The sequence below is a fragment of the Muntiacus reevesi genome, chromosome 3 (genome assembly GCF_963930625.1).
Source record: "Muntiacus reevesi chromosome 3, mMunRee1.1, whole genome shotgun sequence".
Classification (NCBI taxonomy): domain Eukaryota; kingdom Metazoa; phylum Chordata; class Mammalia; order Artiodactyla; family Cervidae; genus Muntiacus; species Muntiacus reevesi.
The window spans coordinates 176,635,773-176,660,904 of NC_089251.1; the positions used below are offsets into that span (position 1 = coordinate 176,635,773).

Consider the following 25,132-nt stretch of genomic DNA (forward strand, 5'->3'; position numbering starts at 1 on the left):
TCTGCATATCTGAGGTTATTGATATTTCTCCCAACAATCTTGACTCCAGCCTGTGATTCATCCAGCCTAGGATTTCACATGATGTATTCTGCATATCAGTTAAATTAGCATTTAAGTTAAATATTTGTCCTTGAGACCATTCAAGTCCTCCGCATCTGTGAAGCCTCCATCGAGGGGGGCAGAGGGTCAGGATTAGGTGGTACAGGCAGGTGATTCCTGGTGCTCTGGGCACTTCTCTGTCACTCCATTTATCACATTTATTGAACTGCTCTGTCCTTGTGTCTGCTCACCAACCAGCCTGTTAGTTCTGTGAGAACACTGACCTTGTGCTAGCCATCTAGGTGTTCTCAAACACTTTTCATATGACTGTAAAAATACATTGTTTCTCATTGAAGCAAATTTCAGAAAAAATGTAAAATCATAGGTAAAAAAACAAGCCCCCCACAGTTCTAGAGATAATCACTGTTGATGTTTGGTTTATTTTTCTCCTTTCAAGCAGACTGAGTTCATAACTGAATTTATTTTCTCCACCATTATGTATGTGTATGTTTCCCAATTTTCTGGAAGATTAAGAATCTAAATTTTTAAGAGAAGTTCTGGTTCTGCCCCTAGAATGGCTTGCCCCTGCTCATCCCCTGAGAATCTGACTCTTTATGTATCCATTCCTTGCCACTCACTTTAGCTCTGTCATGCTCTATACCAGGGCCAGGCTCCATATCCCTTTTGTATTCAGTTCTAGAGAAACTGACTGATTATTTACCTCAAACCAATCACTGAAATAAACATTATGGAGAAGATAATGGGAAGACAGATTCTTTCCTCAGGGATCTATGAGCAGGGAGGGAAAGTGAGACACTAGATGAAAGACCAAAGATGCTGTATTTGGGGGTCTTGTGTAAAGGCAGTTTACTTAGAGGGGTAGTCAAACAGTGGATGGTGAATCTGAGCTGCGTTTTAAGTCTGACAGATGGGGCAGTGCATATTTGGGTGGAAAACAGCAGGACTAAAATCAGCACGAGAAGAAACAAGACTTGCTCCAAGCTCACCTCAGTTGCTTGTTAGAAAGTGGGGTTCCTCTCCCCACTGCCCTGAGGAGAGGAGGCAGCAGCAATAGGAATGTCATCTTAGCAAGTGCTCCAGGGGACCTCAAGCTGTTGATTTGGAGACAGGCATTTGGAAAGATTAACATTCAACTTGTAGCCTTGGGTTTCTGTCCCAAGGCTATGGGATATGATATAGGGAAACAGACCTTTTCAGACAATATTGTGGAAGTCAAATGGCAACCTACACAGTTAGTACCTAATTCCTGGGGCAACAGGGAGCCATGAAAGATATTTTTGAGCCAGGAAATTATGTTATCAGAGCTGTGATTTAGGAAAACAAAAACACAGGGCTTCATTGCTAAACTTTGGTACCTACAGAATCTAAATCAAGCTTTTAATACAGAAGATCAGGGTTTGCATCTGAAATATGGAATCAGTTGCTCAGTGTAGACCCAAAGCTTCCACATTTTTAGGTTTCATGAGAGAGAGATCAGGTGCAGACTCAAGTCCTCAGACCCTATGCCAATGCAGGGGCTTTTTCACAGAGGTTGACCTAAGAATTCTTTGAGACCTTGCCTGTGACTTTGTGGTTTCGAATCCCCAGAATGAGACAAACTATCTCCCAGCTTCAACAACACCATTATAGGGTCTTTTCCCTCTCTCCTGTGGAAGAGCTCCCCTAACTAAATTATCTTGGGCTTAGAAACTAAGCTGAGAAACTAGGCTGCAGGTCTAGCTGAACTCCCTTAAAACCGTTACCTGCCACATGTGCTTCATTTAACCTCATATGGAAGGTGTTGATTCAAATAAAATAGACATCCAAGTACAACTGAAACGTTACAGACCAGATTCATCATAAAGCTCTTTTCAGAAATGGAGACTAGAAAAAATAAAGTTGCTTATTATCAAGTGGAAATCAGAGACAATTATGATTAAAACTCTATAAATCACTGTCTTAGATTATTTGTTTTGTGTTTTACTCAGATTCACAAATGGTTATTTCAAACTCTCTAGCTTATCTGCAATGTGCATGCGTGCTAAATCCCTTCGGTCGTGTCCAACCGTTTGCAACCCTACAGACTGTAGCCCGCCAAGCTCCTCTGTCCATGGGATTCTCCAGACAAGAATACTAGAGTGGTTTGCCACATCCTTCTCCAGGGGATCTTCCCCACCCATGGATCAAAACCGCATCTCCTGCAGTTCCTGCACTGCAGGCAGATTCTTTGACCATTGAACCACTAGGGAAGCAGCTTTGAGGTAAAAATATAAATTTAAGACATGAACCTCTTTAAGAAATAGATGAACACAGTATCATTTTATACCATTTTATGTTTAAAATATGGCAGCAAGTTTCTCAGAACCAGTTGTTTAATAGAAGGAGCATTCTTTACTCAGATGTATTAATAGTAGTTCATATAATTTTATGAATTTTACAAACTTGGAAATAAGAAAAGTGAAAGTGAAAGTTGCTTAGTCGTGTCTGACTCTTTGCAACCCCATGGACTTTCTATAGTCCATGAAATTCTCCAGGCCAGAATGCTGGAGTGGGTAGCCTTTCCCTTCTCCAGGGGATCTTCCCAACCCAGGGATTGAACCTAGGTCTTTACCAACTGAGCTATTAGGGAAGCCCATTAACCAATTAACTCTTTTTTTTTTTTTTCCAGATACGAAAACTGAAGCTCTGCTAGGTAAGCTGTGGAGAAAAGACTTGAGTCAATGTCTCTCTGAATCCATGGCATTCTGCTAGAATCCAAGACGCCTAGGTTTGAATCCTGGGTTAACATCAATGAATTGTAGAAGATTTCATGACACTTCTATCAACCTTAATTTTCCTTACCGGGTAAAACAGAATTAAATTCACTATTTAAAATCCCTTTGCAGGACTTCCCTGGTGGTCCAGTGGTTAAGAATCTACCTGCCCATGGAGGGGACATGGTTTCGATCCCCAGTCTGGGAAGACTCCACATGTTGCCGGGCAACTAAGCCCGCGAGCCACTACTGAGCTCACACGCCATAACCTGTGCTCCACAAGAGAGGCCGCTGCCTGAGAAGTCACGCACCGCAACTGGAGGGCGGCCCCTGCTCTCTGCAACTAGGGACAGCTCGCAAGCAGCAGCAAGACCCAGCACAGCTTAAATAAACAAATGAATAAAATAAAACCCCTGTGTAGTACTAGGATCCTATGACTTTGACTTTCACGATTTGTCTGCTTTCTAAAATTATAAATGTCACTTTGCTGTTGTTTAGTCGCTCAGTCATGTCCAGCTCTTTGTGACCCCATAGACTATAGCCCATCAAGCTCCTCGGTCCATGGATTTTCCAGGCAAGAATACTGAAGTGGGTTGCCATTTCCTTCTCCAGGGGATAATCCTAAAGTCAAGTTATTTAGATGCTCCTGATTCCTAATCTGCTTGTATCATTGTTTGATCATTTCTGCTATAATGCTTTAGATCATAATGCAACTTATATTTTGCATAGTATGAAGCAGATATTCTGATGTTCTCATTTACTTGAAATAATTTGCCATCACATTCAAAATTAAGAGAAAAGTCCATTCAATTAGAAGTATTTCCCATTTTGAGTTTTCCTAGGTCGTATGAATCACTTAGAATTGTGTTTTGGCATAAATGGAGATTTTATTTTTTATTGTTTTTGACTTCTAATTTGATTGCATTGTAGACAGTGAGTACTTTATAGGAAAATTTGAAATTAATGAGAGCTGTAAATTTACTAGAACTTGAATTCATTTGCTTCATTTTTGCTTAGTATCAATTGGATGCTGACCTATATTTCTAGATTAAATCAGGCTTACTAAATGCTGTTGTTCAAATCATTTATATCTTTACTAATTTTACCTATTAGTAATAGCAGATTGTGTTGAAATCTCCCACTGTGTTGGAAAATTTGTCCAAATCTTTCTTTAGATACTGTGTGGCTAATTCATTTGTGTACAAATTTGAAACACACATTTTGATGAGCTGAACATTTTTAACTTTAAGCAGTGACTCTCTCCATCTCTCTTGGCAACCTAGTTTGTCTGCTTTTATCTAAGCTCTCTTTGGTTAGTATTTGCTTAATATCTATATATTAATATATTTATTTCTTTGTATTCTTTTTTAATAGAAACAGTTTTTATCTTTTTTTTCTTTGTTTAACTTTTTTTTTTTTTTTTTTTTTTTGACTGCACCGGGTGTCTTGTAAGAGCTTAGCTCACTGACCAGGGTTTGAACACAGGCCCTCCGCATTGAAAGCTTGGAGTCCTAACCACTGGACTACCAGAGAACTCCCTGTTTTAAGCATGTTTCTTATACAAGGCATGTACACCAAGGTACATAACTATTGCTGTTTTTCATATAGCCTACTAGAATTTTTTCAGGTAATATTTTACATATAACTGGATTTAAATTCTAGTTTAGATATGACTTCTTAATTTTTAATTGCATTTTTATATCTTTAAATTTTTTTGTCTTATCCCATTTACCTCTGTACCTTAGAGAGTTTTCTGCTGCGATACAGAGAATGTCCCCTTGTTATTCCCTGTCTGTGTCATATCCTAATGGAACCAGAGCCTACTGATCTACTCTTACGTTATTACTGATATATTTCTTGTAAGGACTAACCTTGGATTTCATTTCATACATGTGAAAATATATCTATAGGATAGATTTACAGAATTGCAATTCCTGGCTCAAAGTGTCTATGTACTTGTAATTTTTGAAGCATATTGCCAAGTTACCCACTAAAATATTGAACAAATTTAAACTCCCGAAGGCAATGTATGAGAATGTTTGTAGATTCAAAGAGAGAGTTTTATCACACCTTTAGATATTAATCAGTCTGATTGAAAATGTTTTAAATCACCTTTCCCTTACTATCATTAACATTAGGAATATTTTAATAAGTTTTAGGGATATCCGTAGTTCCTTTCATGTTAACTATATGTTCATATCTTTTGGCATTTTTCTATTGCAATGTTGGTCCTTTTTTACCCATCACAAACACTTTATGTGTTTGATTAGCCCTTGGTCTATGAGATACAAATGAGTTTTCTCAGTGTTACATTTATTTTGACTTTATTTTCTTATTCTTTTCCTTTTTACCATGTAGAAGTTTTATTTAATATTGTTAAATATATCAAACTTTTCTATTATAATTAATAACTCATTCTGAGTTTATAAATGAATCATCTCTAGCTTTTTTTCCAGTACTTTCATGGTTTTAGTTTTTATATATAAATATTTTGACCTGTTTGAGCTTTTTTCTAAGTTCCAACTTCATTACATTATTTTTAGAAGGCTATAAATTTGTTTCATTTATTCACTGTCCAAAATTTCTACACTATTTTGAAATGTCATATTTATCATATACTACTCTCATATGTATTTAGGTCTGTTTTTGGACTTTATATTCTATCATGGGTTTATCTCTGTTTCAAGTAGCAAAAATATGTTGTTTCATTATTGAGGCATTTTAATATGTATCAATATAAGTATTTCCATTTTCCAGATGTCTCTCAGGAGGACCCAGAAAGTACCCCGATGATCTGATTTGTCTCCCCCAAGCAGCTGCATGTGTCTTACTAGCTCATCTAGTAAGGAAAACATCTGTCTCTGTTTTATTGACTATGCCAAAGCCTTTGACTGTGTGGCTCACAATAAACTGTGGAAAATTCTGAAAGAGATGGGAATACCAGAGCACTTGACCTGCCTCTTGAGAAACCTGTATGCAGGTCAGGAAGCAGCAGTTAGAACTGGACATGGAACAACAGACTGGTTCCAAATAAGAAAAGGAGTACGTCAAGGCTGTATATTGTCACCCTGCTTATTTAACTTATATGCAGAGTACATCATGAGAAACGCTGGGCTGGAGGAAGCACAAGCTGGAATCAAGATTGCTGGAAGAAATATCAATAACCTCAGATATGCAGATGACACCACCCTTATGGCAGAAAGTGAAGAGGAACGAAAAAGCCTCTTGATGAAAGTGAAAGAGGAGAGTGAAAAAGTTGGGTTAAAGCTCACCATTCAGAAAACTAAAATCATGGCATCTGGTCCCATCACTTCATGGGAAATAGAAGGGGAAACAGTAGAAACAGTGTCAGACTTTATTTTTGGGGGGTCCAAAACCACTGCAGACGGTGATTGCAGCCATGAAATTAAAAGACACTTACTCCTTGGAAGGAAAGTTATGACCAACCTGGATAGCATGTTTAAAAGCAGAGACATTACTTTGCCAACAAAGTTCCGTCTAGTCAAAGCTATGGTTTTTCCAGTGGTCATGTATGGATGTGAGAGTTGGATGGTGAAGAAAGCTGAGCACCGAAGAATTGATGCTTTTGAACTGTGGTGTTGGAGAAGACTCTTGAGAGTCCCTTGTACTGCAAGGAGATCCAACCAATCCATCCTAAAAGAGATCAGTCCTGGGTGTTCATTGGAAGGACTGATGCTGAAGCTGAAACTCCAATACTCTGGCCACCTCATGCGAAGAGTTGACTCATTGGAAAAGACCCTGATGCTGGGAGGGGTTGGGGCAGAAGGAGAAGGGGACAACAGAGGATGAGATGGTTGGATGGCATCACCGACTCGATGGACATGGGTTTGGGTAGACTCCGGGAGTTGGTGATGGACAGGGAGGCCTGGCGTGCTGCAATTCATAGGGTCACAAAGTATCGGAGATGACTGAGTGACTGAACTGAACTGAACTGAGTTAGGTTCAGTCAGCATGACATCATCAGTGCATTGGGCCAGCTAGCTATCCTGTGACTAGCAAGGTGAGCAGAGAAAATGAAAGTAAGTTTTACTATCTTCTAGCTCCCTTTATTTGCATCAAGAAATCTGCTGCTATATCCTTGTTGGTTATCTTAGTTTCACTTTGATTCCCTTTGAAGTCCTTAATCTTTAGTGTTTTACATCTATTAATATAATGTTTCTTGGCAGACTTTTTGGATTCATCCTCCTTAAGGTACACTTAAGTTTCTGAACCACATTGATGCTATAAAACAATTGGTGTGGAATAGCTCAGTCTTTCCAATCAATTTCTTTTGTATTCATTGTTTCAAGCTCTGGATTCAGCTCTTTTATTTTTTGAGAGAGAGGAAATCTTCAGAAATTTGTTTATTTTCTGAAACTCCAAAATGCAAGCTAAAGTTTATTATATTCAGTATCTAATCATATTTTAGTGGGAGAGGCCTTCAACGTGCTTTCCATTGAAAATATTCAGCCCAGATTATCGACCACAAATTCTATGTCTGAAATAATCATGTTGCTAAAATAATGGGATGATATAAAATAATTTTAAAGATTGTAAAAACACCTGGCATTTTAAAAATAGGAACTCTAGTTGTGTTAAAAAATTAGAGTTAATAGGTATTAAAAGTGTTTTCTTTCTTTAATCACTATCCTGAAATCTCATTCTGAGTCTTCCTGCTCTGCTTTCTAATGCTGGAAACATTCTGAAGGATTTACTTTTGTTTAATATTTATATATTCTAGATTTCTTGCTCTTTTCCTGAAGGCTATACATATATATATATATATTCATAGTGAATTATTTAGCATCAATCATGGGTAACCTTGATGCTGTTTCTTTTAATCTTTTTGACCAAGAAGTGATGTTCCTGTAGGTATATAATGAAACATGATTTTGAGAGTCTTTAAAGGAGCAGTGTATTAACACCTTTTGAAAATCTAAGTGAAATGGTTTGTTTCCCACCATCAGCATTAATATAATGATATTTTTATTTCTGGAGTGGCCTATAATCACATATTAGAAGTTTTCAAAAAACTCACTCTTCCATTCTCTTTGCCAATTTTCTCAAATATTAAAAAAGGTAGTTTATTGTGATTTTCTTTTTAAGAGTAATATGACAGTAATAATCTCTTTTGTTTCTAAAAAGGGGAGACTCATCTTTTGTAATTATTAATAAATGATACAATCTAGAATTCCTGCTATACATTCTATATCAAGTCCTAGATGTTTTATGTATCACCTTAAAATTTTTTTTGAGTGGACTATGTAGTTGATTTGCAATGTTGTGTTAATTTCAGGTGTACAACAAATTGAATCTGTTATGCATGAGTGCATGCCAAGTCGCTTCAGTCAGGTGTGACTCTTTGCAATCCTGTGGACTGTAGCCCTCCAGGCTCCTCTGTCCATGGGATTCTCTAGGCAGGAATTCTGGAGTGGGTTGCCAGGCCCTCCTCCAGGGGATCTTCCCAACCCAGGGATTGAACCCGAGTCTCCTGCAGCTCCTGCAGTGCAGGCAGGTTCCTTACCACTGAGCTACTGGGGAAGCCCAAATCAGTTACACCCCATAGATTCTTTTCCCATATAGGCCGTTACATAGTATTGAGCAGAGTTCCCTGCAGCCCACATCTGCCACACGTCTCCATTCCTTCTCTGCCTTGGATTCTTCTCCAGAGTTTTCAGTAGTTCCTTATAAACTTTCATGTAGTACACATTGTGGTTATTATTATTTCCATCTTATAGTTGAGGAAACTTAAGCTTGGGAAAATGAAATTACTTGGCTGAAGTCACTCAGCTTATAAATAACAGAGCCAGAATTTGAAACAGATTTGTTTGATTTCAGTGATTCATTTCTTAACCACTGGGCTACACAAAAATGTTGAGAATCCTCGCCTAAACTTGGTGCATGACATTGGAACATTGTTCTCAGAAGTGCCCCCAAATGTCTCCCTGTGATGCTTTGCTGCCCAGCTTCTGGCATCCTGAGGCAGGGTTCCTCTGAATCTAATGAAGCATTACTTTTAGTCTGTGCTCCCCTGGAGAAGGAAATAGCAATCCAAAACTCCAATATTCTTCCTGGGAAATTCTATGGACAGAGAAGGCTAGCAGGAGACCTGGGTTCGATCCCTGGGTTGGGAGGATCCCCTGGAGAAGGGAAAGGCTACCCACTCCAGTATTCCGGCCTGGAGAATTCCATGGACAGAGGAACCTGGTGGGCTACAGTCCATGGGGTTGCAAAGAGTAGGACACAACTGAGTGACTTTCACTTCACTTCACTTCACCCTATAAATAACAGGCAAAACAACAGTCAGAGAGGTACATATACAACTGCACACCACACACATGCATAATCACCAGGATCAAACCATCCTTGGGAAGAGAAAACACCAGCTCTTTAGGGGAGCATAGTTGTTTAGTCACTGAGTTGTGTCTGATTCTTCTGTGATCCCATTTTCTTGAGTAAACAGTCAATAAATAAAATTAGGATCTTTTACATAAAAATCAGATTCCAAGCACTTCTTAAAAGTCAGGAGACCCAACAGCACTGGGCTGAACTGAGAAACAACCGTCCTGAGGGAAGGTATGCGTTTTCCGTGCCCCTACCCTCCCCCGTGAAGCCCAGTCACTGAGTCCAAGGCACACTGCCTGCAGCTGCCCCACATCAGCGTTACGGCAGAGTTGAAAGGCAATTGAAATAATTCATATGGTGTTTTCTCTATCGAAAGTGAGAAAATAAGAGTGTGTTTCAAGAAAAAAAAATATGTGAGCAAATTTTGTAGCTAAAGTGAAGACTAGAACTATGAGTTTTATATAAAGAATGTTTGTGATAAAAGAAAAAACTGATATATCATGAAAAATAATCTATGATAAAAACTGTAAAAAGCATGTGGGGAAGAGGCATGATTTTAAAAATGAAAAAAGAACAATATTTAAAATATTTTGCTTTTCAAAATGATCTTGCTGTGAAATGCAACTATGATTTGAGAGAGCTAACTTGTATTTCAGTTTGAGACTCCTGGTCTCAAAGGCTGGATTTTGTTAGCCTGCTTAGGAAATTTATTGCTAATTACTTAATTTTATTACAGTAGTTATGTCTGTTATATGAGAGAAGAACTCTTATAGGAGATACAATTTGTGATACAAAGATATATAGGATACCGTCCCTGATTTCAGGGAAGTATCTAAATGTTGTCATACATTATGTCAACATTTATTGAGTTCCCAGGAGGGTCAAGCCCTGCACTGGACTGGTGATTCCAAAATGAATAATAGTCTCATCCTATAAGAATTTATAGTCAAGTTGGAGACATATATAACTGAGCAAGTGGGTACAGTACAGGGTGATCAGTGGGGTGAAAGGTGGGTGCAGGGCACAGTGAGAACTTAATGAGGCAGATGGTGAGGAGGGGGCGGGGGGCATGAGGAGGGTAGTGGAAAACAGAACCAAGTATTCTACAGGGAACTGCTTCTTCAGGGAGTCTCATGTGTCTCTTTCCTCTTAGAGTATCTTTTGCTCTAGACAATCTTTTCCAGGATATCTGTATCGAAAATAGCCTTGGAAGACAGCTATCTCCTCCCGGAGTAAAGGGCAGGCATACTTACAGTCTTGTATAATAAAGATAAGGTCTCCCTCCAAAGTCTTCCCGTTATAAAACATGGGGGTTCCTTAAGCTCAGGGTTCCTCGGCTGTAATGCATCCATCAAATATGCAGATGTTAAATGCACCCAGTCACAGTCTCTATCCATTAGGACCTGAGGACAAGGGGAACTGGGGCAAATATGCCAGTCCTCCTGCTGCTTGCTGTGCCATGAGCAATAACATCCTTCTATGCTTCTGCCTGCAACCATGAAACTAGCAAACTAACTTTTCAGCTTATACGTAGACCAAAATCTCAGACTTTTCACGGTATAGTCTTCTGGAAGGATTTTGTCCTCTACCTTATTCATCTGAAATCTCACATTCTGATGACATCTAGTTTGGAAGAGAGATGTGTTAAAAAAAAAAATAGAATAGGGGAAAGATGCTTTGAGGAAATAGATTTCAAGACTCTCCTCACTGCTCACATTTCTGTGAAGGTGAAATGCAGATAAAGTAGACATCAACTATAATCTTGATGGAGATAGAAGTAGGGGAAGAGGGCTTCCTAAAATAGCAGCATGTAGCCAAAAATAAGTGTGGAACATTGGAAATGTGATTATTACTGCTCACCATCTAGGGAGGGCCTGGGTCATTAAATATAAGCTTCAAACTCCTATCACTATCTATGTATCTATATATGTATCTATCTGTGCATCTATCATCTATGTATCTATGCATGTATGTGTGTATGTATGTTTCTATCTACTGTCATTGTTCAGTCACTAAGTCATGTCTGACTCTCTGACCCTATGGACTGAAGCACTGCAGGCTTCCCTGTCCTTCACTATCTCCAACAGTTTGCTCAAATTTATATTCATTGAGTCAGTGATGCTATATACCATCTTATCCTCTGCTGCCCCCTTCTCCTTTTGCCTTCAATATTTCCCAGCATCAGGGTAGTTTCCAATGATGCTCTTCACATCAGATGGGGCCAAAGTATTAGAGCTTCAGCTTCAAGATCAGTCCTTCCAATGAATATTTAGGACTGATTTCCTTTAGGATTGACTGGTTTTGTCTCCTTGCAGTGCAAGGGACTCACAAGAGTCTTCTCCAGCACTGTCGTCTATCTATCTATCTAGTTATACAAACTGGTGGGGGCACATTAGCTGTCTGGTTCCCACAGTCTTTTCTTACCCTCCTCATATCTGTGTTCATCCTCCAGCCAGATTGAGTATCAGCTCTTGTTCTGCTCTTTCCTCTAAATGGTTCTGTACAAGCTCACTTATTTCTCATGCTAATTTTTGGGCCTGGGCATGCTCTTTGTCACATGGTTGTGGCCAAGGGTTTCTCAGTCTATTAGTCTCTTTAGGACTGGACATGTTAGCATCCTGAAAAATGTAAACCAAAGATGGCCACATCCATTGAGAAGTCACATTCTGAAGCTGGTTTAGATTTCATGTAACTCTGCTCTTTCTGCCTTAAAGCCCTAAGCCCTTCAATGTGTCTAGTTCTGTCTCAGACTTTTCCTGCTCATAAAAAAGTAGTTATTTTGCTTGGACATTTGTTCTGTCTGTCACCCAGTGGCACAGCACCATCCCGAGGGTGTGATTCTGGATTCACAGTCAGACAAGCACATACTTCTCCCTTTCCCTCAGAGGTTCATCTCAGTAAGTGAATGACCCAGCAGTAGGACATTAGCATAGTTAGACTCGCCATACACATCACACAAGTGTTTTAAAACACGCACATTAGAATAAGTCAGGAGGAGGCTGTGATCAGGTTCATTAGGATAAAGTCACTTCCTTCAAATCGAGAGAGAAGGTCAGATCTCACCATGGGGATCGGCATGGATGAGCATCACAGAAGAAGTGACAGTCACAATGGAAACCTGGGGGTGATTTCCACAACCTTTGTGTGTCTGCTCAGATACGCATCATTCAGCTAACTGTCCATAAAGCAGGCTGTGTTTCTTCCTATGTGTGCTTTCTGGGGTGTGTGTGGATGTGGAAGTGGAGGTGGGGGAGTGGATTTGCTATAGAAAGGAGACCAAAAGGTTGAGGGGGTGAAATTTACTGAACATGGCAAAAGCAGACAAAGTGCAAAGTGAGGGGTTTGTGCTTAACTGCAGCTAACAGTGGAAGAGGGAAAGGCAGTTTATCCTCAGACGCCACGCTGAGTTTGGAAGCCCAGTCCAGGCAGCGTGATGTTGGATGCCAGCCCTTCCATGAGAACCCCCTTTAAATCTCTTTTTCTTTCTATTCATTCAGGACCAGGTATTGTGCCTCTGTGGCAAGGCTTTAAAACGCCGCTTCGCTATAGGACTTTTTCTGTTTTTCTTGTCTCTCTGGTTGCTAAATGAATACCAAGCTCACAGGCTCAGATTATCTTTGCCTAAAGGAAGGCGGCACTTGTGTGCTCTGTAAAATGACAGTTTATCAGCCCAGCTGAAATGCAGTCTTTTAGGATTTGTGCTGTTCTTCTCCAGCTCCGTGCTAATCCTCCTGTTATCATCTCTGTCAGCTTTGTTGACTACAATCACTTTGTCACCTGAGGTAGGCAGAGCTGAAGACAAGTAACTAAGCCTGCATCTCACAATGAGGTGTTTGCAAAGGGCTAAATCTTATCAAGTTTTAAGCCATGAGTCACCTCATGGTGACAAAAGACAAAAGCCTTCTATCATCGTCCATCTACGTATTTGCCAATTCGTATGCATGATCAATTGATATGACTCCCTTAGCTTCATGAGCAAGAAAATGCAAGTAAAGGATTCATGCTGATCTGTTCACTGGTCAGTGATGCAGCCAGGATTGGATTCAGGCACTCGGTGAAATGTTTACAGGCAGAGAGGTTAAACAGTGACATAGATTTTCTCCTCAAAGTTCACCCACAGGTACATGTCTACACTTACACACACACACACACACACACACACACACACACACACTTTGATTCCACTAATCTTTAATTTCTGGCAAGAGTAAACTGGATGAGGAACATTTGGGGCAGTATTGTAACAAATTTACATTTAATTACTTCTATGGAGAGCTGTTTTGAAAGACACTTTGATAGATAAATGAAAGTAATGAATGGGATTCTGAAGCCTGCTTGGCCTTCAAATGATGACTTACAAATGTTGCACTTTATATGAATAAAGGACTTTATGCTGTTTGGAAATGGAAAAGATAGAAAAGGGAAAAAAAGAGGGAAATTTTAGACAATGACTCAAGGATGGCCATGCCCTGATGGAAGGGACTTTTTCCTCTGACATTTCACTGTTTCATAATTTTAGCCAAACTCAAAATTTTCTGTGTGGAAATAATTTGGTTGAATAAATAAGAGATGATTTTTTTTTTTGTCCAAACTGATCCATAGTGAAGGTTGCTTCTCTTGCAGAGCTTATATTCAAAACAGGATGGAGACATATAAATTAATCCATATGTAAAAATATAACTTAATAGAGTGATATATGTTATAAAGAAAATGAACCAGGGTAATAAAAAACAGTTGACTGGGGTAGCCTGGTTACAGATGATTAGGAAAGGGCTTATAAATGAGATGACATTTATGTTGAGAGTGTGAATCAAAAGGATGCCCCTCTTTCTTCTGAGTTAATTAATAATCATGTTCTTTAAGGAGTTAATATCTAAGAGAAAGAATCAAAAAATGTACCAGATATTTAATAAAGTTCTACACATTCATTCAGAAATAACTTTTGATTTATACCAGTTGCAACTAATCTCTATAGGAGACAAGAGAATGACTGGCTACCGCACATTAAAGAAGTCTTCCTAGACAAGGAAGAGTATACCAGTTAAGCCTCTTGATTGCAAACTTAAAAATCTAACTCCATTGATTTAATAGAAATGGGGAATTATTAAATGAGCATAACCGTGAAATTTCAGATGTTCAAGTTGGTTTTAGAAAAGGCAGAGGAACCAGAGATCAAATTGCCAACATTTGCTGGATCATAGAAAAAGCAAGAGAGTTCCAGAAAAACAACTATTTCTGCTTTATTGACTATGTCAAAGCCTTTGACTGTGTGGATCATAATAAACTGTGGAAAATTCTGAAAGAGATGGGAATACCAGACCATCTGACCTGCCTCTTGAGAAACCTGTATGCAGGTCAGGAAGCAACAGTTAGAACTGGACATGGAACAACAGACTGGTTGCAAATAGGAAAAGTAGTACGTCAAGGCTATATATTGTCACCCTGCTTATTTAACTTATATGTAGAGTACATCATGAGAAACGCTGAGGTGGAGGAAGCATAAGCTGGAATCAAGATTGCCGGGAGAAATATCAATAACCTCAGATATGCAGATGACACCACCCTTATGGCAGAGCGTGAAGAAGAACTAAAGAGCCTCTTGATGAAAGTGAAGGAGGAGAGTGAAAAAGTTGGCTTAAAGCTCAACATTCAGAAAACTAAGATCATGGCATCTGGTCCCATCACTTCATGGCAAATAGATGGGGAAACAGTGGCTGACTTTATTTTTCTGGGCTCCAAAACCACTGCAGATGGTGACTGCAGCCATGAAATTAAAAGCTGCTTACTCCTTGGAAGGAAAGTTATGACCAACCTAGACAGCATATTAAGGGGCAGAGACATTACTTTGCCAACAAATGTCCGTCTTGTCAAGGCTATGGTTTTTCCAGTAGTCATGTATGGATATGAAAGTTGGACTATAAAGAAAGCTGAGAGCGGAAGAATTGATGCTTTTGAACTGTGATATTGGAGAAGACTCTTTGAGAGTCCCTTGGACTGCAAGGAGATCCAATCAGTCCATCCTAAAGGAGATCAGTCCTGGGTGTTCATTGGAGGGACTGATGTTGAAGCTGAAACTCCAATACTTTGGCCACCTGATACGAAGAGCTGACTCATTTGAAAAAACCCTGATGCTGGGAAAGATTGAGGGTAGGAGGAGAAGGGGACGACAGTGGATGAGTTGGTTGGATGGCATCACCGACACAATGGACATGAGTTTGTGTAATTAATTGCATCTGATATAAATCAAAAGTTATTCCCCAGGCAAGAACACTGGAGTGGGTTGCCATTCCCTTCTCCAGGGGATCTTCCCAACCCAGGGATCGAACCTGCATCTCTTCTCTTGTGTCTCCTGCATTGGCAGGTGGTTTTTTGTTTTTTTGTTGTTTTTTTTTTAACCAGCTAAGCCACCTGGGAAGCTCAGAGCACCTAGCATATCCTATGGTTTAACCTCACAATCTCTCCTGACATTGCCTCCAAGCCAGTTGCTTCCGGTCACAAAATAAAACCAGTGACTCTCTTTGGCATCAGGATGGGAAGTAGGATATTACTTCCCACCAAGACTTGTATCAAGAAGGATTCCCTTCAAATAGGAATGTGGTTTGAACTCACACAATTAAAATGTTAACACTGTTATGTCAACTTTAAACTGGATAACAAGGAATTATGTAGGATGGCATATCTGGTTTGTCACAAATTGAAGTCAAATATTTGTACTTTAAACCTTTTAAGTATTGTCAATAATTAGACTTATCCATTAATATACAAAAATATTTGATATCTCAGTTAACTTTTCTCATATATTTTAATGCAGTCTTGAGCTTTAAATCTCTGATGAGTATAATTTGAACTGATTTACATGTCCTAAGGTAAAAGAAAAGAATTTCCTTTAAAACTTTAAAACATTAAATAAGTCTGAGTTTTGTAATTAAAATGAATCTTCTAGCTATTCAGGCTAACAAATAAATTTTCTGTATGTGTTACATTCCATGGGATATGAGTGACCATCTAGACATTATCCAACATATGATGATCAAGGTCATTCAAAACCATGTTGTCAACTGAATTTTTAAAAATGTGCATGGGAAAGCAAATGTCAACTTATATCTGGTGGCCTAATAGAATCATTTGAACTATTTGAGTAGTTGTGAAAACTTCATTTTGAAAATTTTCAAAATTAGTTACAGTTGGGAAAATAATTTTACAACATAGAATTTAATTGATTTTTCTTGATGATGGCTGAAATATGAGTGAAAAGTATCCTTAAAGTTTTTTTCATATGAGAATTTTAAATACTTATACACATACACACGTGCCATCATAAAAGTAAATCATGGAAGTCCTCCCAGAATACCTGATACTTAAGCTTTGTCATGAAGGTAAGATTTCTCCATATGGAGAACACTGTATTTATCAGTTGAAACACTGTATTAATTATCAGTGTATGGAGGTAAGAAAAATCACCATGTATTATAAAGTTATAGGAGCCTTAGTATGGCTATATATGATATATGTATGAGATATGTATATGTCATTATATAGTATGGCTATATAATGATATATATATGAGAATGGGGTTAGAAATAAATGGGAATCAAGTCACAAAAGGTATTATATGTTATCCCAGCAAGTTTGGATCATTTTCTGCACTTCAACGCTGCAAACTCACAGACATTATTTTTAAGCTGGCACCATATCTAAATTTTCAATCATCATTCTTTGAATTCTACTACATCCAACTGCTTCAGGGTCCAAGATAAAAATCTAATACCTAGATTTGGCAAAAAGAAGTAGACATTTCATAGAAAGTAAGGTATTTGGAAATTATACATTGCAGATTGTGAAATAATTTTATGTAGACATCTGCACCTGGTTCCTGACATGGAGTTCCTGAGACTCATATAATTTCTTGTGATAAGAGTACTAGGAACATCTTTTGTTCTAACATATTTCCCATGGTACTAGTTCCTGACATACTTCCTAAGTTCCTTGGAGCTTCCTAGGTGATAGGAATGTCTTATATTCTAATGGGACAACTCTCAGTGGGCTCCTAGATAGAAACTGTTTACCAGAAAGACCAAGCCATGATTAGATGCTTGGAACTTTTCAGTTCCATCAAAAGACTTGAGTTAATAATCAATCATGCTCATGTGATGAAGCCTTTAAAAAAATCCCCAAAATTGGAGGTTTGGAGAGCTTCAGAGTTTGTGAACACATCTTCATGTGAGGAGGATGGTGCCCCTTGATTCCAAGGGAGTAGAGGCCCCTGCACTCAAGATCTGTACAGACCTCACCTTCATGTATATCCTGGTGAAAGAAATAGACCTGGAGTCTAATATGTCATCACTGAGCCGTGGCCATTGCCAGCCTCCCAACATCCCAAGTCAGCTCCTGAAAAGCCATCATTTCCCCAGAAATGACCTCCTATTTCTTCACCCATAAAGTCTGAAATTCTACTTGTATTAACACATTCCTTTACAGAAAACATTTTCTTCCTGTGATTCTTTCAGGGTCTGCAATGTGGTTGGAAGATTAACTGCTTTCCCCTAGAACAAAGTTGAGTTCAGTTCAGTTGCTCCGTCGTGTCTCACTCTTTGTGACCCCATGGAATGCAGCACACCAGGCTTCCCTGTCCTTCACCAGTTCAGGAGCTTGCTCAAAGTGATGTCCATTGAGTCGGTGATGCCCTCCAACCATTTCACCCTCTGTTGTCCCCTTCTCCTCCTACCTTCAATCTTTCCCAGCATCAGGGTCTTTTCCAATGAGTCAGTTCTTTGTGCCAGGTGGTCAAAGGATTGGAGTTTCAACTTCAGCATCAGTCCTTCCAATGAATATTCAGGGCTGATTTCTTTTAGGATGGACTGGTTGAATCTCCTTGCAGTCCAAGGGACTCTCAAGAGTCTTCTCCAACATCACAGTTCAAAAGCATCAATTCTTCGGCACTCAACTTTCTTCATAGTCCAACTCTCACATCCGTACATGACTACCGGAAAAACCATAGCTTTGACTAGATGGACCTTTGTTGGCAAAATAATGCCTCTGCTTTATAATATGGTGTCGAGGTTGGTCATAGCTTTTCCTCCAAGGAGTAAGCATCTTTTAATTTCTTGGCTGCAGTCACCATAAGAAGTGATTTTGGAGTCCCCTAAAATAAAGTCTATCACTCTTTCCATTGTTTCCGCATCTATTTGCCATGAAGTGATGGGACCAGATGCCATGATCTTAGTTTTCTGAGTGTTGAGTATTAAGCCAACATTTTCACTCTCCTCTTTCTCTTTCAACAAGAGGCTGTTTAATTTTTCACTTTCTGCCCTAAGGGTGGTGTCATCTGCATATCTCAGGTTATTGATATTTCTCCCAGCAGTCGTGATTCCAGCTTGTGCTTCATCCAGCCTGGCATTTCTCATGATATACTCCGCATATAAGTTTAAAAAGTATGAAGACAATATACAACCTTTAAGTACTCCTGTCCTGATTAAGCATCAGTCTGTTGTTAATGTCCAGTTCTAACCATTGCTTCTTGACCTGCATACAGATTTCTCAGGAGGCAGGTAAGGTGGTCTGGTATTTCCATCTCTTGAAGAATTTTCAACAGTTTGTTGTGATCCACACAGTCAAAGGCTTTGGCATAGTCAATAAAGCAAAGGTAGATGTTTTCCTGGAAATCCCATGATCCAGTGGATGCTGGCAACTTGATCTCTGGTTCCTCTGCCTTTTCTAAATACAGCTTGAACATCTGGAAGTTTATGGTTCACATTCTGTTGAGCCTGTCTTGGAGAATTTTGAGCATTACTTTCTAGCATGTGAGATGAGTGCAATTGTGCAGTAGTTTGAACATTCTTTGGCATTGCCTTTCATTGGGATTGGCACAAAAACTGACCTTTTCCAGTCCCATGGCCACTGCTGAGTTTGCCAAATTTGGTGGCATATTGAGTGTAACACTTTCACAGCATCATCTTTTAGGACTTGAAATAGCTCAACTGGAATTCCATCACCTCCACTGGCTTTTATTGTAGAGATGCTTCCTAAGGCCCACTTGACTTTGCACTCTAAGATGTCTGGCTCTAGGTAGGTGATCACACCATCACGGTTATCTGGGTCATGAAGATCTTTTTTGTACAGTTCTTCTGTGTATTCTTGACACATCTTCTTAATATCTTCTGCTTCTGTTAGGTCCATATCATTTCTGTCCTTTACTGTGCCCAACTTTTCATGAAATGTTCTCTTGATATCTCTAATTTTCTTGAAGAGATCTCTAGTCTTTCCCATTCTATTGCTTTCCTCTATTTCTTTGCATTGTTCACTGATGAAGGCTTTCTTATCTCTCTTTGCTATTCTTTAGAACTCTGCATTCAAATGGGTATGTCTTTCCTTTTCTCCTTTGCCTTTCACTTCTCTTTTCTCAGCTATTTGTAAGGCCACCTTGGACAACCACCTTGCCTTTTTGCGTTTCTTTTTCTTTGGTTGGTCTTGATCACTGCCTCCTGTACAATGTCATGAATATCCATCCATAGTTCTTCAGACACTCTGTCTGTCAGATCTAATCCCTTGAATCTATTTGTCACTTCCACTGTATAATTGTAAGGGATTTGATTTAGGTCATACCTGAATGATCTAGTGGTTTTCCCTACTTTCTTCAATTTAAATCTAAAGTTGGCAATAAGGAGTTCATGATCTGAGCCACAGTCAGCTCCAGGCCTTGTTTTTGCTGACTGAATAGAGCTTCTCCATCTTTGGCTGTAAAGAGTATAACCAATCTGATTTCAGTATTGACCATCTAGTGATGTCCATGTTGTTGGAAGAGGTTCTCATGTTGTTGGAAGAGGTTGTTGTCAGAGATCCCATATTGTTGGAAGAGGTTGTTGTCAGAGATCCCAGGACAGCTTGAACAGGACACACAGATGCTCATATGTGCGTCCCTAAGCGACCCTATGCGTCTTTCCTCCTAACCTGAGAAGAGGCTCCAGTAGTTGCATCACATGGCCTTAGTTTCCTCTGTCATCTGAAATCGTCCAGGTTCCAGTTTCAAACCTGTGTCCCCTGCATTGGCAAATGGAATCTTAGCCGTGGGCCACCAGAGAAGTCCCTAAACTTCTCATTGACCATGAGGCTCCTCCCACCTGTTAACTCTGCGTGGAGATTGGTGTCCATCTGCAACCCTGCACTGCTGGCCACTCGTTCCCACAAAGATGGCAGAGTAGAAGGTCGTTTGCTCATCTTCTCCTGCAAGAACTCCAAAATTACAACTTGCTGCTGAACAACCATGGACAGGAGAATGTTGGATCCTGGAACAAAAGGAATTGGGAAAATGTGTGTGCTCAAGTCAGGGGGATTACAGAGAGACAGATCTTTAAGGGGAATAAGTCATGGAAAGAAAACATTTTTGAGAATTCTGGAAAAGTTTGCTTAATTTCACAAGATTGTTTATGAACTAACATCCCATAATTATCTCATGAGCATAGGCCTCTGTTGATGAAAAAAAGAGAGAGAAGAAAAGAGCCAAGTACAGTAAATCTGCCTTAGGCACATGGATTGTCCTTAGGCATTAAATGGCTTCTTTAGAACTGTGGCTCCTGGGCAAGAGGTTATTTTCATGACTACTATATTTCAACAATTGCATTCTTTCTCCTTGGATTTTGCCTTGGTTTTCAGATAATACTCTCAGGAATCTATTAAATGTGTTGCTATAATTTTACTACTGTATTTCTTCTCATAGAGAACACAGTATTTTTGATGATGAACAAAATAATAGAAGAGAAAAACAATACAAAAAATGACTACTTACAAATATGGTTGGTTCTCAAAGAATGTGCCTCAAGTAGGTAAAAATATAGCTATATATCTGCCAAGATTGTTCCATCAGATGTGTTGTGTGGTGCAAATTAAGAAAGTGACATCTCTAATGAAACAAACTCTTGCAAAAATATTCCCTGACCTTAGAGTTTTCATTGGGAAATTTTTGCTAGTAACACTTTCACTGAAGGAGGTTATATGACTTAACCAGGTCAAATTTGAAAATATTTATAGCCTTAAAAGTTTAGAGTGATTGCTCTGTCATTGGCCTGGAGTTATTATTAGGGAATGATAGGGAACGCAGAGAAGACTTGATGTAATCATAAATTTTCAATGTCCCTCTCCTCTCTATTGGGGTATGGAATTGAAAACCATTTGCCTTGCATAATTTAATTAACCTGTCACTTTATTTTGGAGGTTTGCTAATTCATGATCCAAAAGGACTGATTGATGGAGCATTGCGAGGACAAAAGCTAAATGTTGAATAGAATTAACTAGCATAAGCATAGCGTAAGAGTAGAATTATTTTTGAATTAACATCAATTATAAAATGAGTTCAAAAGATTATTTACTGCTTAAGTTGGAAATTCTGTGGTTTATTCACCTGAATTTTTAGACTCTGACTAGAGTTCCCTGATATTCCTTATTGAAGAGTTAGAATAATAATTAAATGTAGTAGCAGCAATCTTTTAACTGTGCCAATGATTTACCTGGTATTACATTAGTTTTTATTTACATATATATTTTGTATTCTCACAAAAGTTGCAAAATGTAAATTATTATTAGTGATTATCAAATTAAGGTCAAGGAGTTTTTATTCCAAGTTAGTTTACAAAAAAGGTATTATGGTGCCAAAAGAAAAATGAAGAATGTATGAAAAATGAAAGAACAGTCACATCTGCATTTGGGAGACTATTCTTCAAAAAATTTTAAGTGCTAAGAATCAATTGAGAAAGGTCTTCCAACTATCAATTTCCTAAACAATATCAGAGATAGTCTCTTTTAGACTATCAGAAAGTTATTTTGGAAGCTATACAGACATGTGTTCTTTAGAAGTTGGCAGCATTTATAAACAAAAGAAGGAGACTGAGTGATAAAAAGAGCAGACATGTTAGTTACAAGGGAAGCAAAACTATAAACTTGGTCTTTGAACAATAATCTTTTCCTTGTTTGGGGGGATAGGAGTGTATGTATATGCCTAGCACTTGTGGATGTGAATGGTGATGAAAGTAAAGCCTGAAGCTGTGAGGAATAATATTGCATAGGAACTTCGAATGTTAGGTCCATAATTCAGGGCAAATTGGAAGTGGTCAAACAGGAGACAGCAAGAGTAAACATCTACATTTTAGGAATCAACAAACCAAAATGAACTGGAATGGCAAATTTAACTCAGATGACTATTATATCTACTACTGTGGGCAAGAATCCCTTAGAAGAAATGGAGTAGCCATCATAGTCAACACAAGAGTCTGGAATGCAGTTTTGGGGTGCAAACTCAAAAACTACAGAATTATTTCTGTTCATTTTCAAGGTAAATCATTCAATATCACAGTAATCCAAGTCTATACCCCAACCAGTAATGCTGAAGAAGCTGAACTTGAACAGTTCTATGAAGACCTAGGAAAGGAAAGCTATACCCATTTGAATGCAGAGTTCCAAAGAATAGCAAGGAGAGATAAGAAAGTCTTCCTCAGTGAGCAATGCAAAGAAATAGAGGAAAATAATAGAATGGGAAGACCTTCTGGAATGAATACCCCAAAGAGATGTCTTTTCATTATAGGGGACTGCAGTGCAAAACTAGGAAGTCAAGAGATACCTGGAGTAACAGGCAAATTTGGCCTTGGAGTACAGAATGAAGCAGGGCAAAGGCTAATAGAGTTTTGCCAAGAGAATTCACTGGTCATAGTAAACACCCTCTTCCAACAACACAAGAGAAAACTCTACATACGGACATCACCAGATGGTCAATACTGAAATCAGATTGATCATATTCTTTGCAGCCAAATATAAGAAAAGAAAAAGAAAGACAGTGAAGTCACTCAGTCATGTCCGACTCTGCAACCCCATGGACTGTAACCTACCAGGCTCCTCCGTCCATGGGATTCTCCAGGCAAGAATATTGGAGTGGGTTACCATTTCCTTCTCTAGGGGATCTTCCCAACCCAGGGATCGAACCCGGGTCTCCCGCATTGGAGGCAGACGCTTTAACCTCTGAGCCACCAGGGAAGCCCATGGAGAAGTTCTATACAGTCAGCAAAAACAAGACTGGGAGCTGACTGTTGGCTCAGATCATGAACTCCTTATTGCCAACTTCAGACTTAAATTGAAGAAAGTGGGGAAAATCACTAGACCATTCAGGTATGACCTAAGTCAAATCCCTTACGATTATACAGTGGAAGTGACAAATAGATTCTAGGGATTAGATCTGATAGAGAGAGTGCCTGAAGAACTACGGACAGAGGTTCGTGACATTGTACAGGAGGCATGGATCAAGGCCATCCCCAAGAAAAAGAAATGCAAAAAGGCAAAATGGTTATCTGAGGAGGCCTTACAAATAGCTGAGAAAAGAGAAGTGAAAGGCAAAGGAGAAAAGGAAAGACATACCCATTTGAATGCAGAGTTCCAAAGAATAGCAAGGAGAGATAAGAAAGCCTTCATCAGTGAACAGTGCAAAGAAATAGAGGAAAGCAATAGAATGGGAAAGACTAGAGATCTCTTCAAGAAAATTAGAGATACCAAGGGAACATTTCATGCGAAATGGGCATAATAAGGGACAGAAATGGTTTGGACCTAACAGAAGCGGAAGATACTAAGAAGAGGTGGCAAGAATACACAGAAGAACTGTACAAAAAAGATCTTCATGACCCAGACAACCACAATGGTGTGATCACCCATCTAGAGCCAGACATCCTGGAATGTGAAGTCTTAGTGGACCTTAGGAAGGATCTCCACAATAAAAGCCAGTGAACATGAAGGAGTTCCAGTTGAGCTATTTCAAATCCTAAAAGATGGCAAAAACCACTACAATATTGTAAAGTAATTAGCCTCCAACTAATAAAAATAAATGGGGGAAAAAATCAAATTCTAAAAGATGGTGCTGTGAAAGTGCTGCATTCAATATGCCAGCAAATTTGGAAAACTCAGCAGTGGCCATGGGACTGGAAAAGGTCAGTTTTCGTGCCAATCCCAAAGAAAGGCAATGCCAAAGAATGTGCAAACTACCACACAATTGCAGTCATCTCACATGCTAGAAAATAATGATCAAAATTCTCCAAGACAGGCTCAACAGTATGTGACCATAAACTTCCAGATGTTCAAGCTGTATTTAGAAAAGGCAGAGGAACCAGAGATCAAATTGCCAGCATCCTCTGGATCATTGGAAAAGCAAGGGATTTCCAGGAAAACATCTACTTTTGCTTTATTGACTATGCCAAAGCCTTCAACTGTGTGGATCACAACAAACTGTGGAAAATTCTTCAAGAGATGGGAATACCAGACCACCTTACCTGCCTTGTGAGAAATCTGTATGCAGCTCAAGAAAAAAAGTGAAGTTGGTCAGTCATGTCTGACTCTTTGTCACCCCATGGACTGTAGCCTCTGTCCATGAGATTCTCCAGGCAAGAACACTGGAGTGGGTTACCATTTCCTTCTCCAGGGGATCTTCCCGACCCAGGGATTGAACCCCAGTCTCCCACATTGGAGGCACATGCTTTAACCTCTGAGCCACCAGGGAAGCAAGCTGCAGTTAAAACGGAATGGAACAACAGACTGGTTCCAAATCTGGAAAGGAGTACATTAAGGCTGTATATTGTTACCGTGTTTATTTAACTTTTTGCAGAGTACATCATGCAAAATGCTGGGCTGGATGAAGCACAGGATGAAGCACTTCAAGATTGCCTGGAGAAACGTCAGTAACCTCAGATACTCAGATGACACCACCCTTTTGGCAGAAAGTGACAAAGAACTAAAAAGCCTCTTGATGAAAGTGAAAGAGGAGAGTGAAAAAGTTGGCTTAAAACTCAACATTCAAAAAACTAAGATCATGGCATCCAGTCCCATCACTTCATGGCAAATAGATGGGGAAACAATGGAAATAGTGAGAGACTTTATATTTTTGGGCTCCAAAATCACTGCAGATGGTAACGGCAGCTATGAAGTAAAAGACATGTGCTCCTTGGAAGAAAAGCTATGACCAACCTAGACAG

General features: G+C 39.1%; 1 non-coding gene across 1 annotated transcript; it reads right to left on the bottom strand.

Moving 5' to 3' along the window:
• Window positions 1–23,081: 23,081 nt before the first annotated feature.
• On the bottom strand, window positions 23,082–23,153 carry TRNAW-CCA (transfer RNA tryptophan (anticodon CCA)). The gene has a single exon. It is a non-coding gene; the product is annotated as a tRNA-Trp (tRNA).
• Between the last annotated feature and the right edge of the window lie 1,979 nt (window positions 23,154–25,132).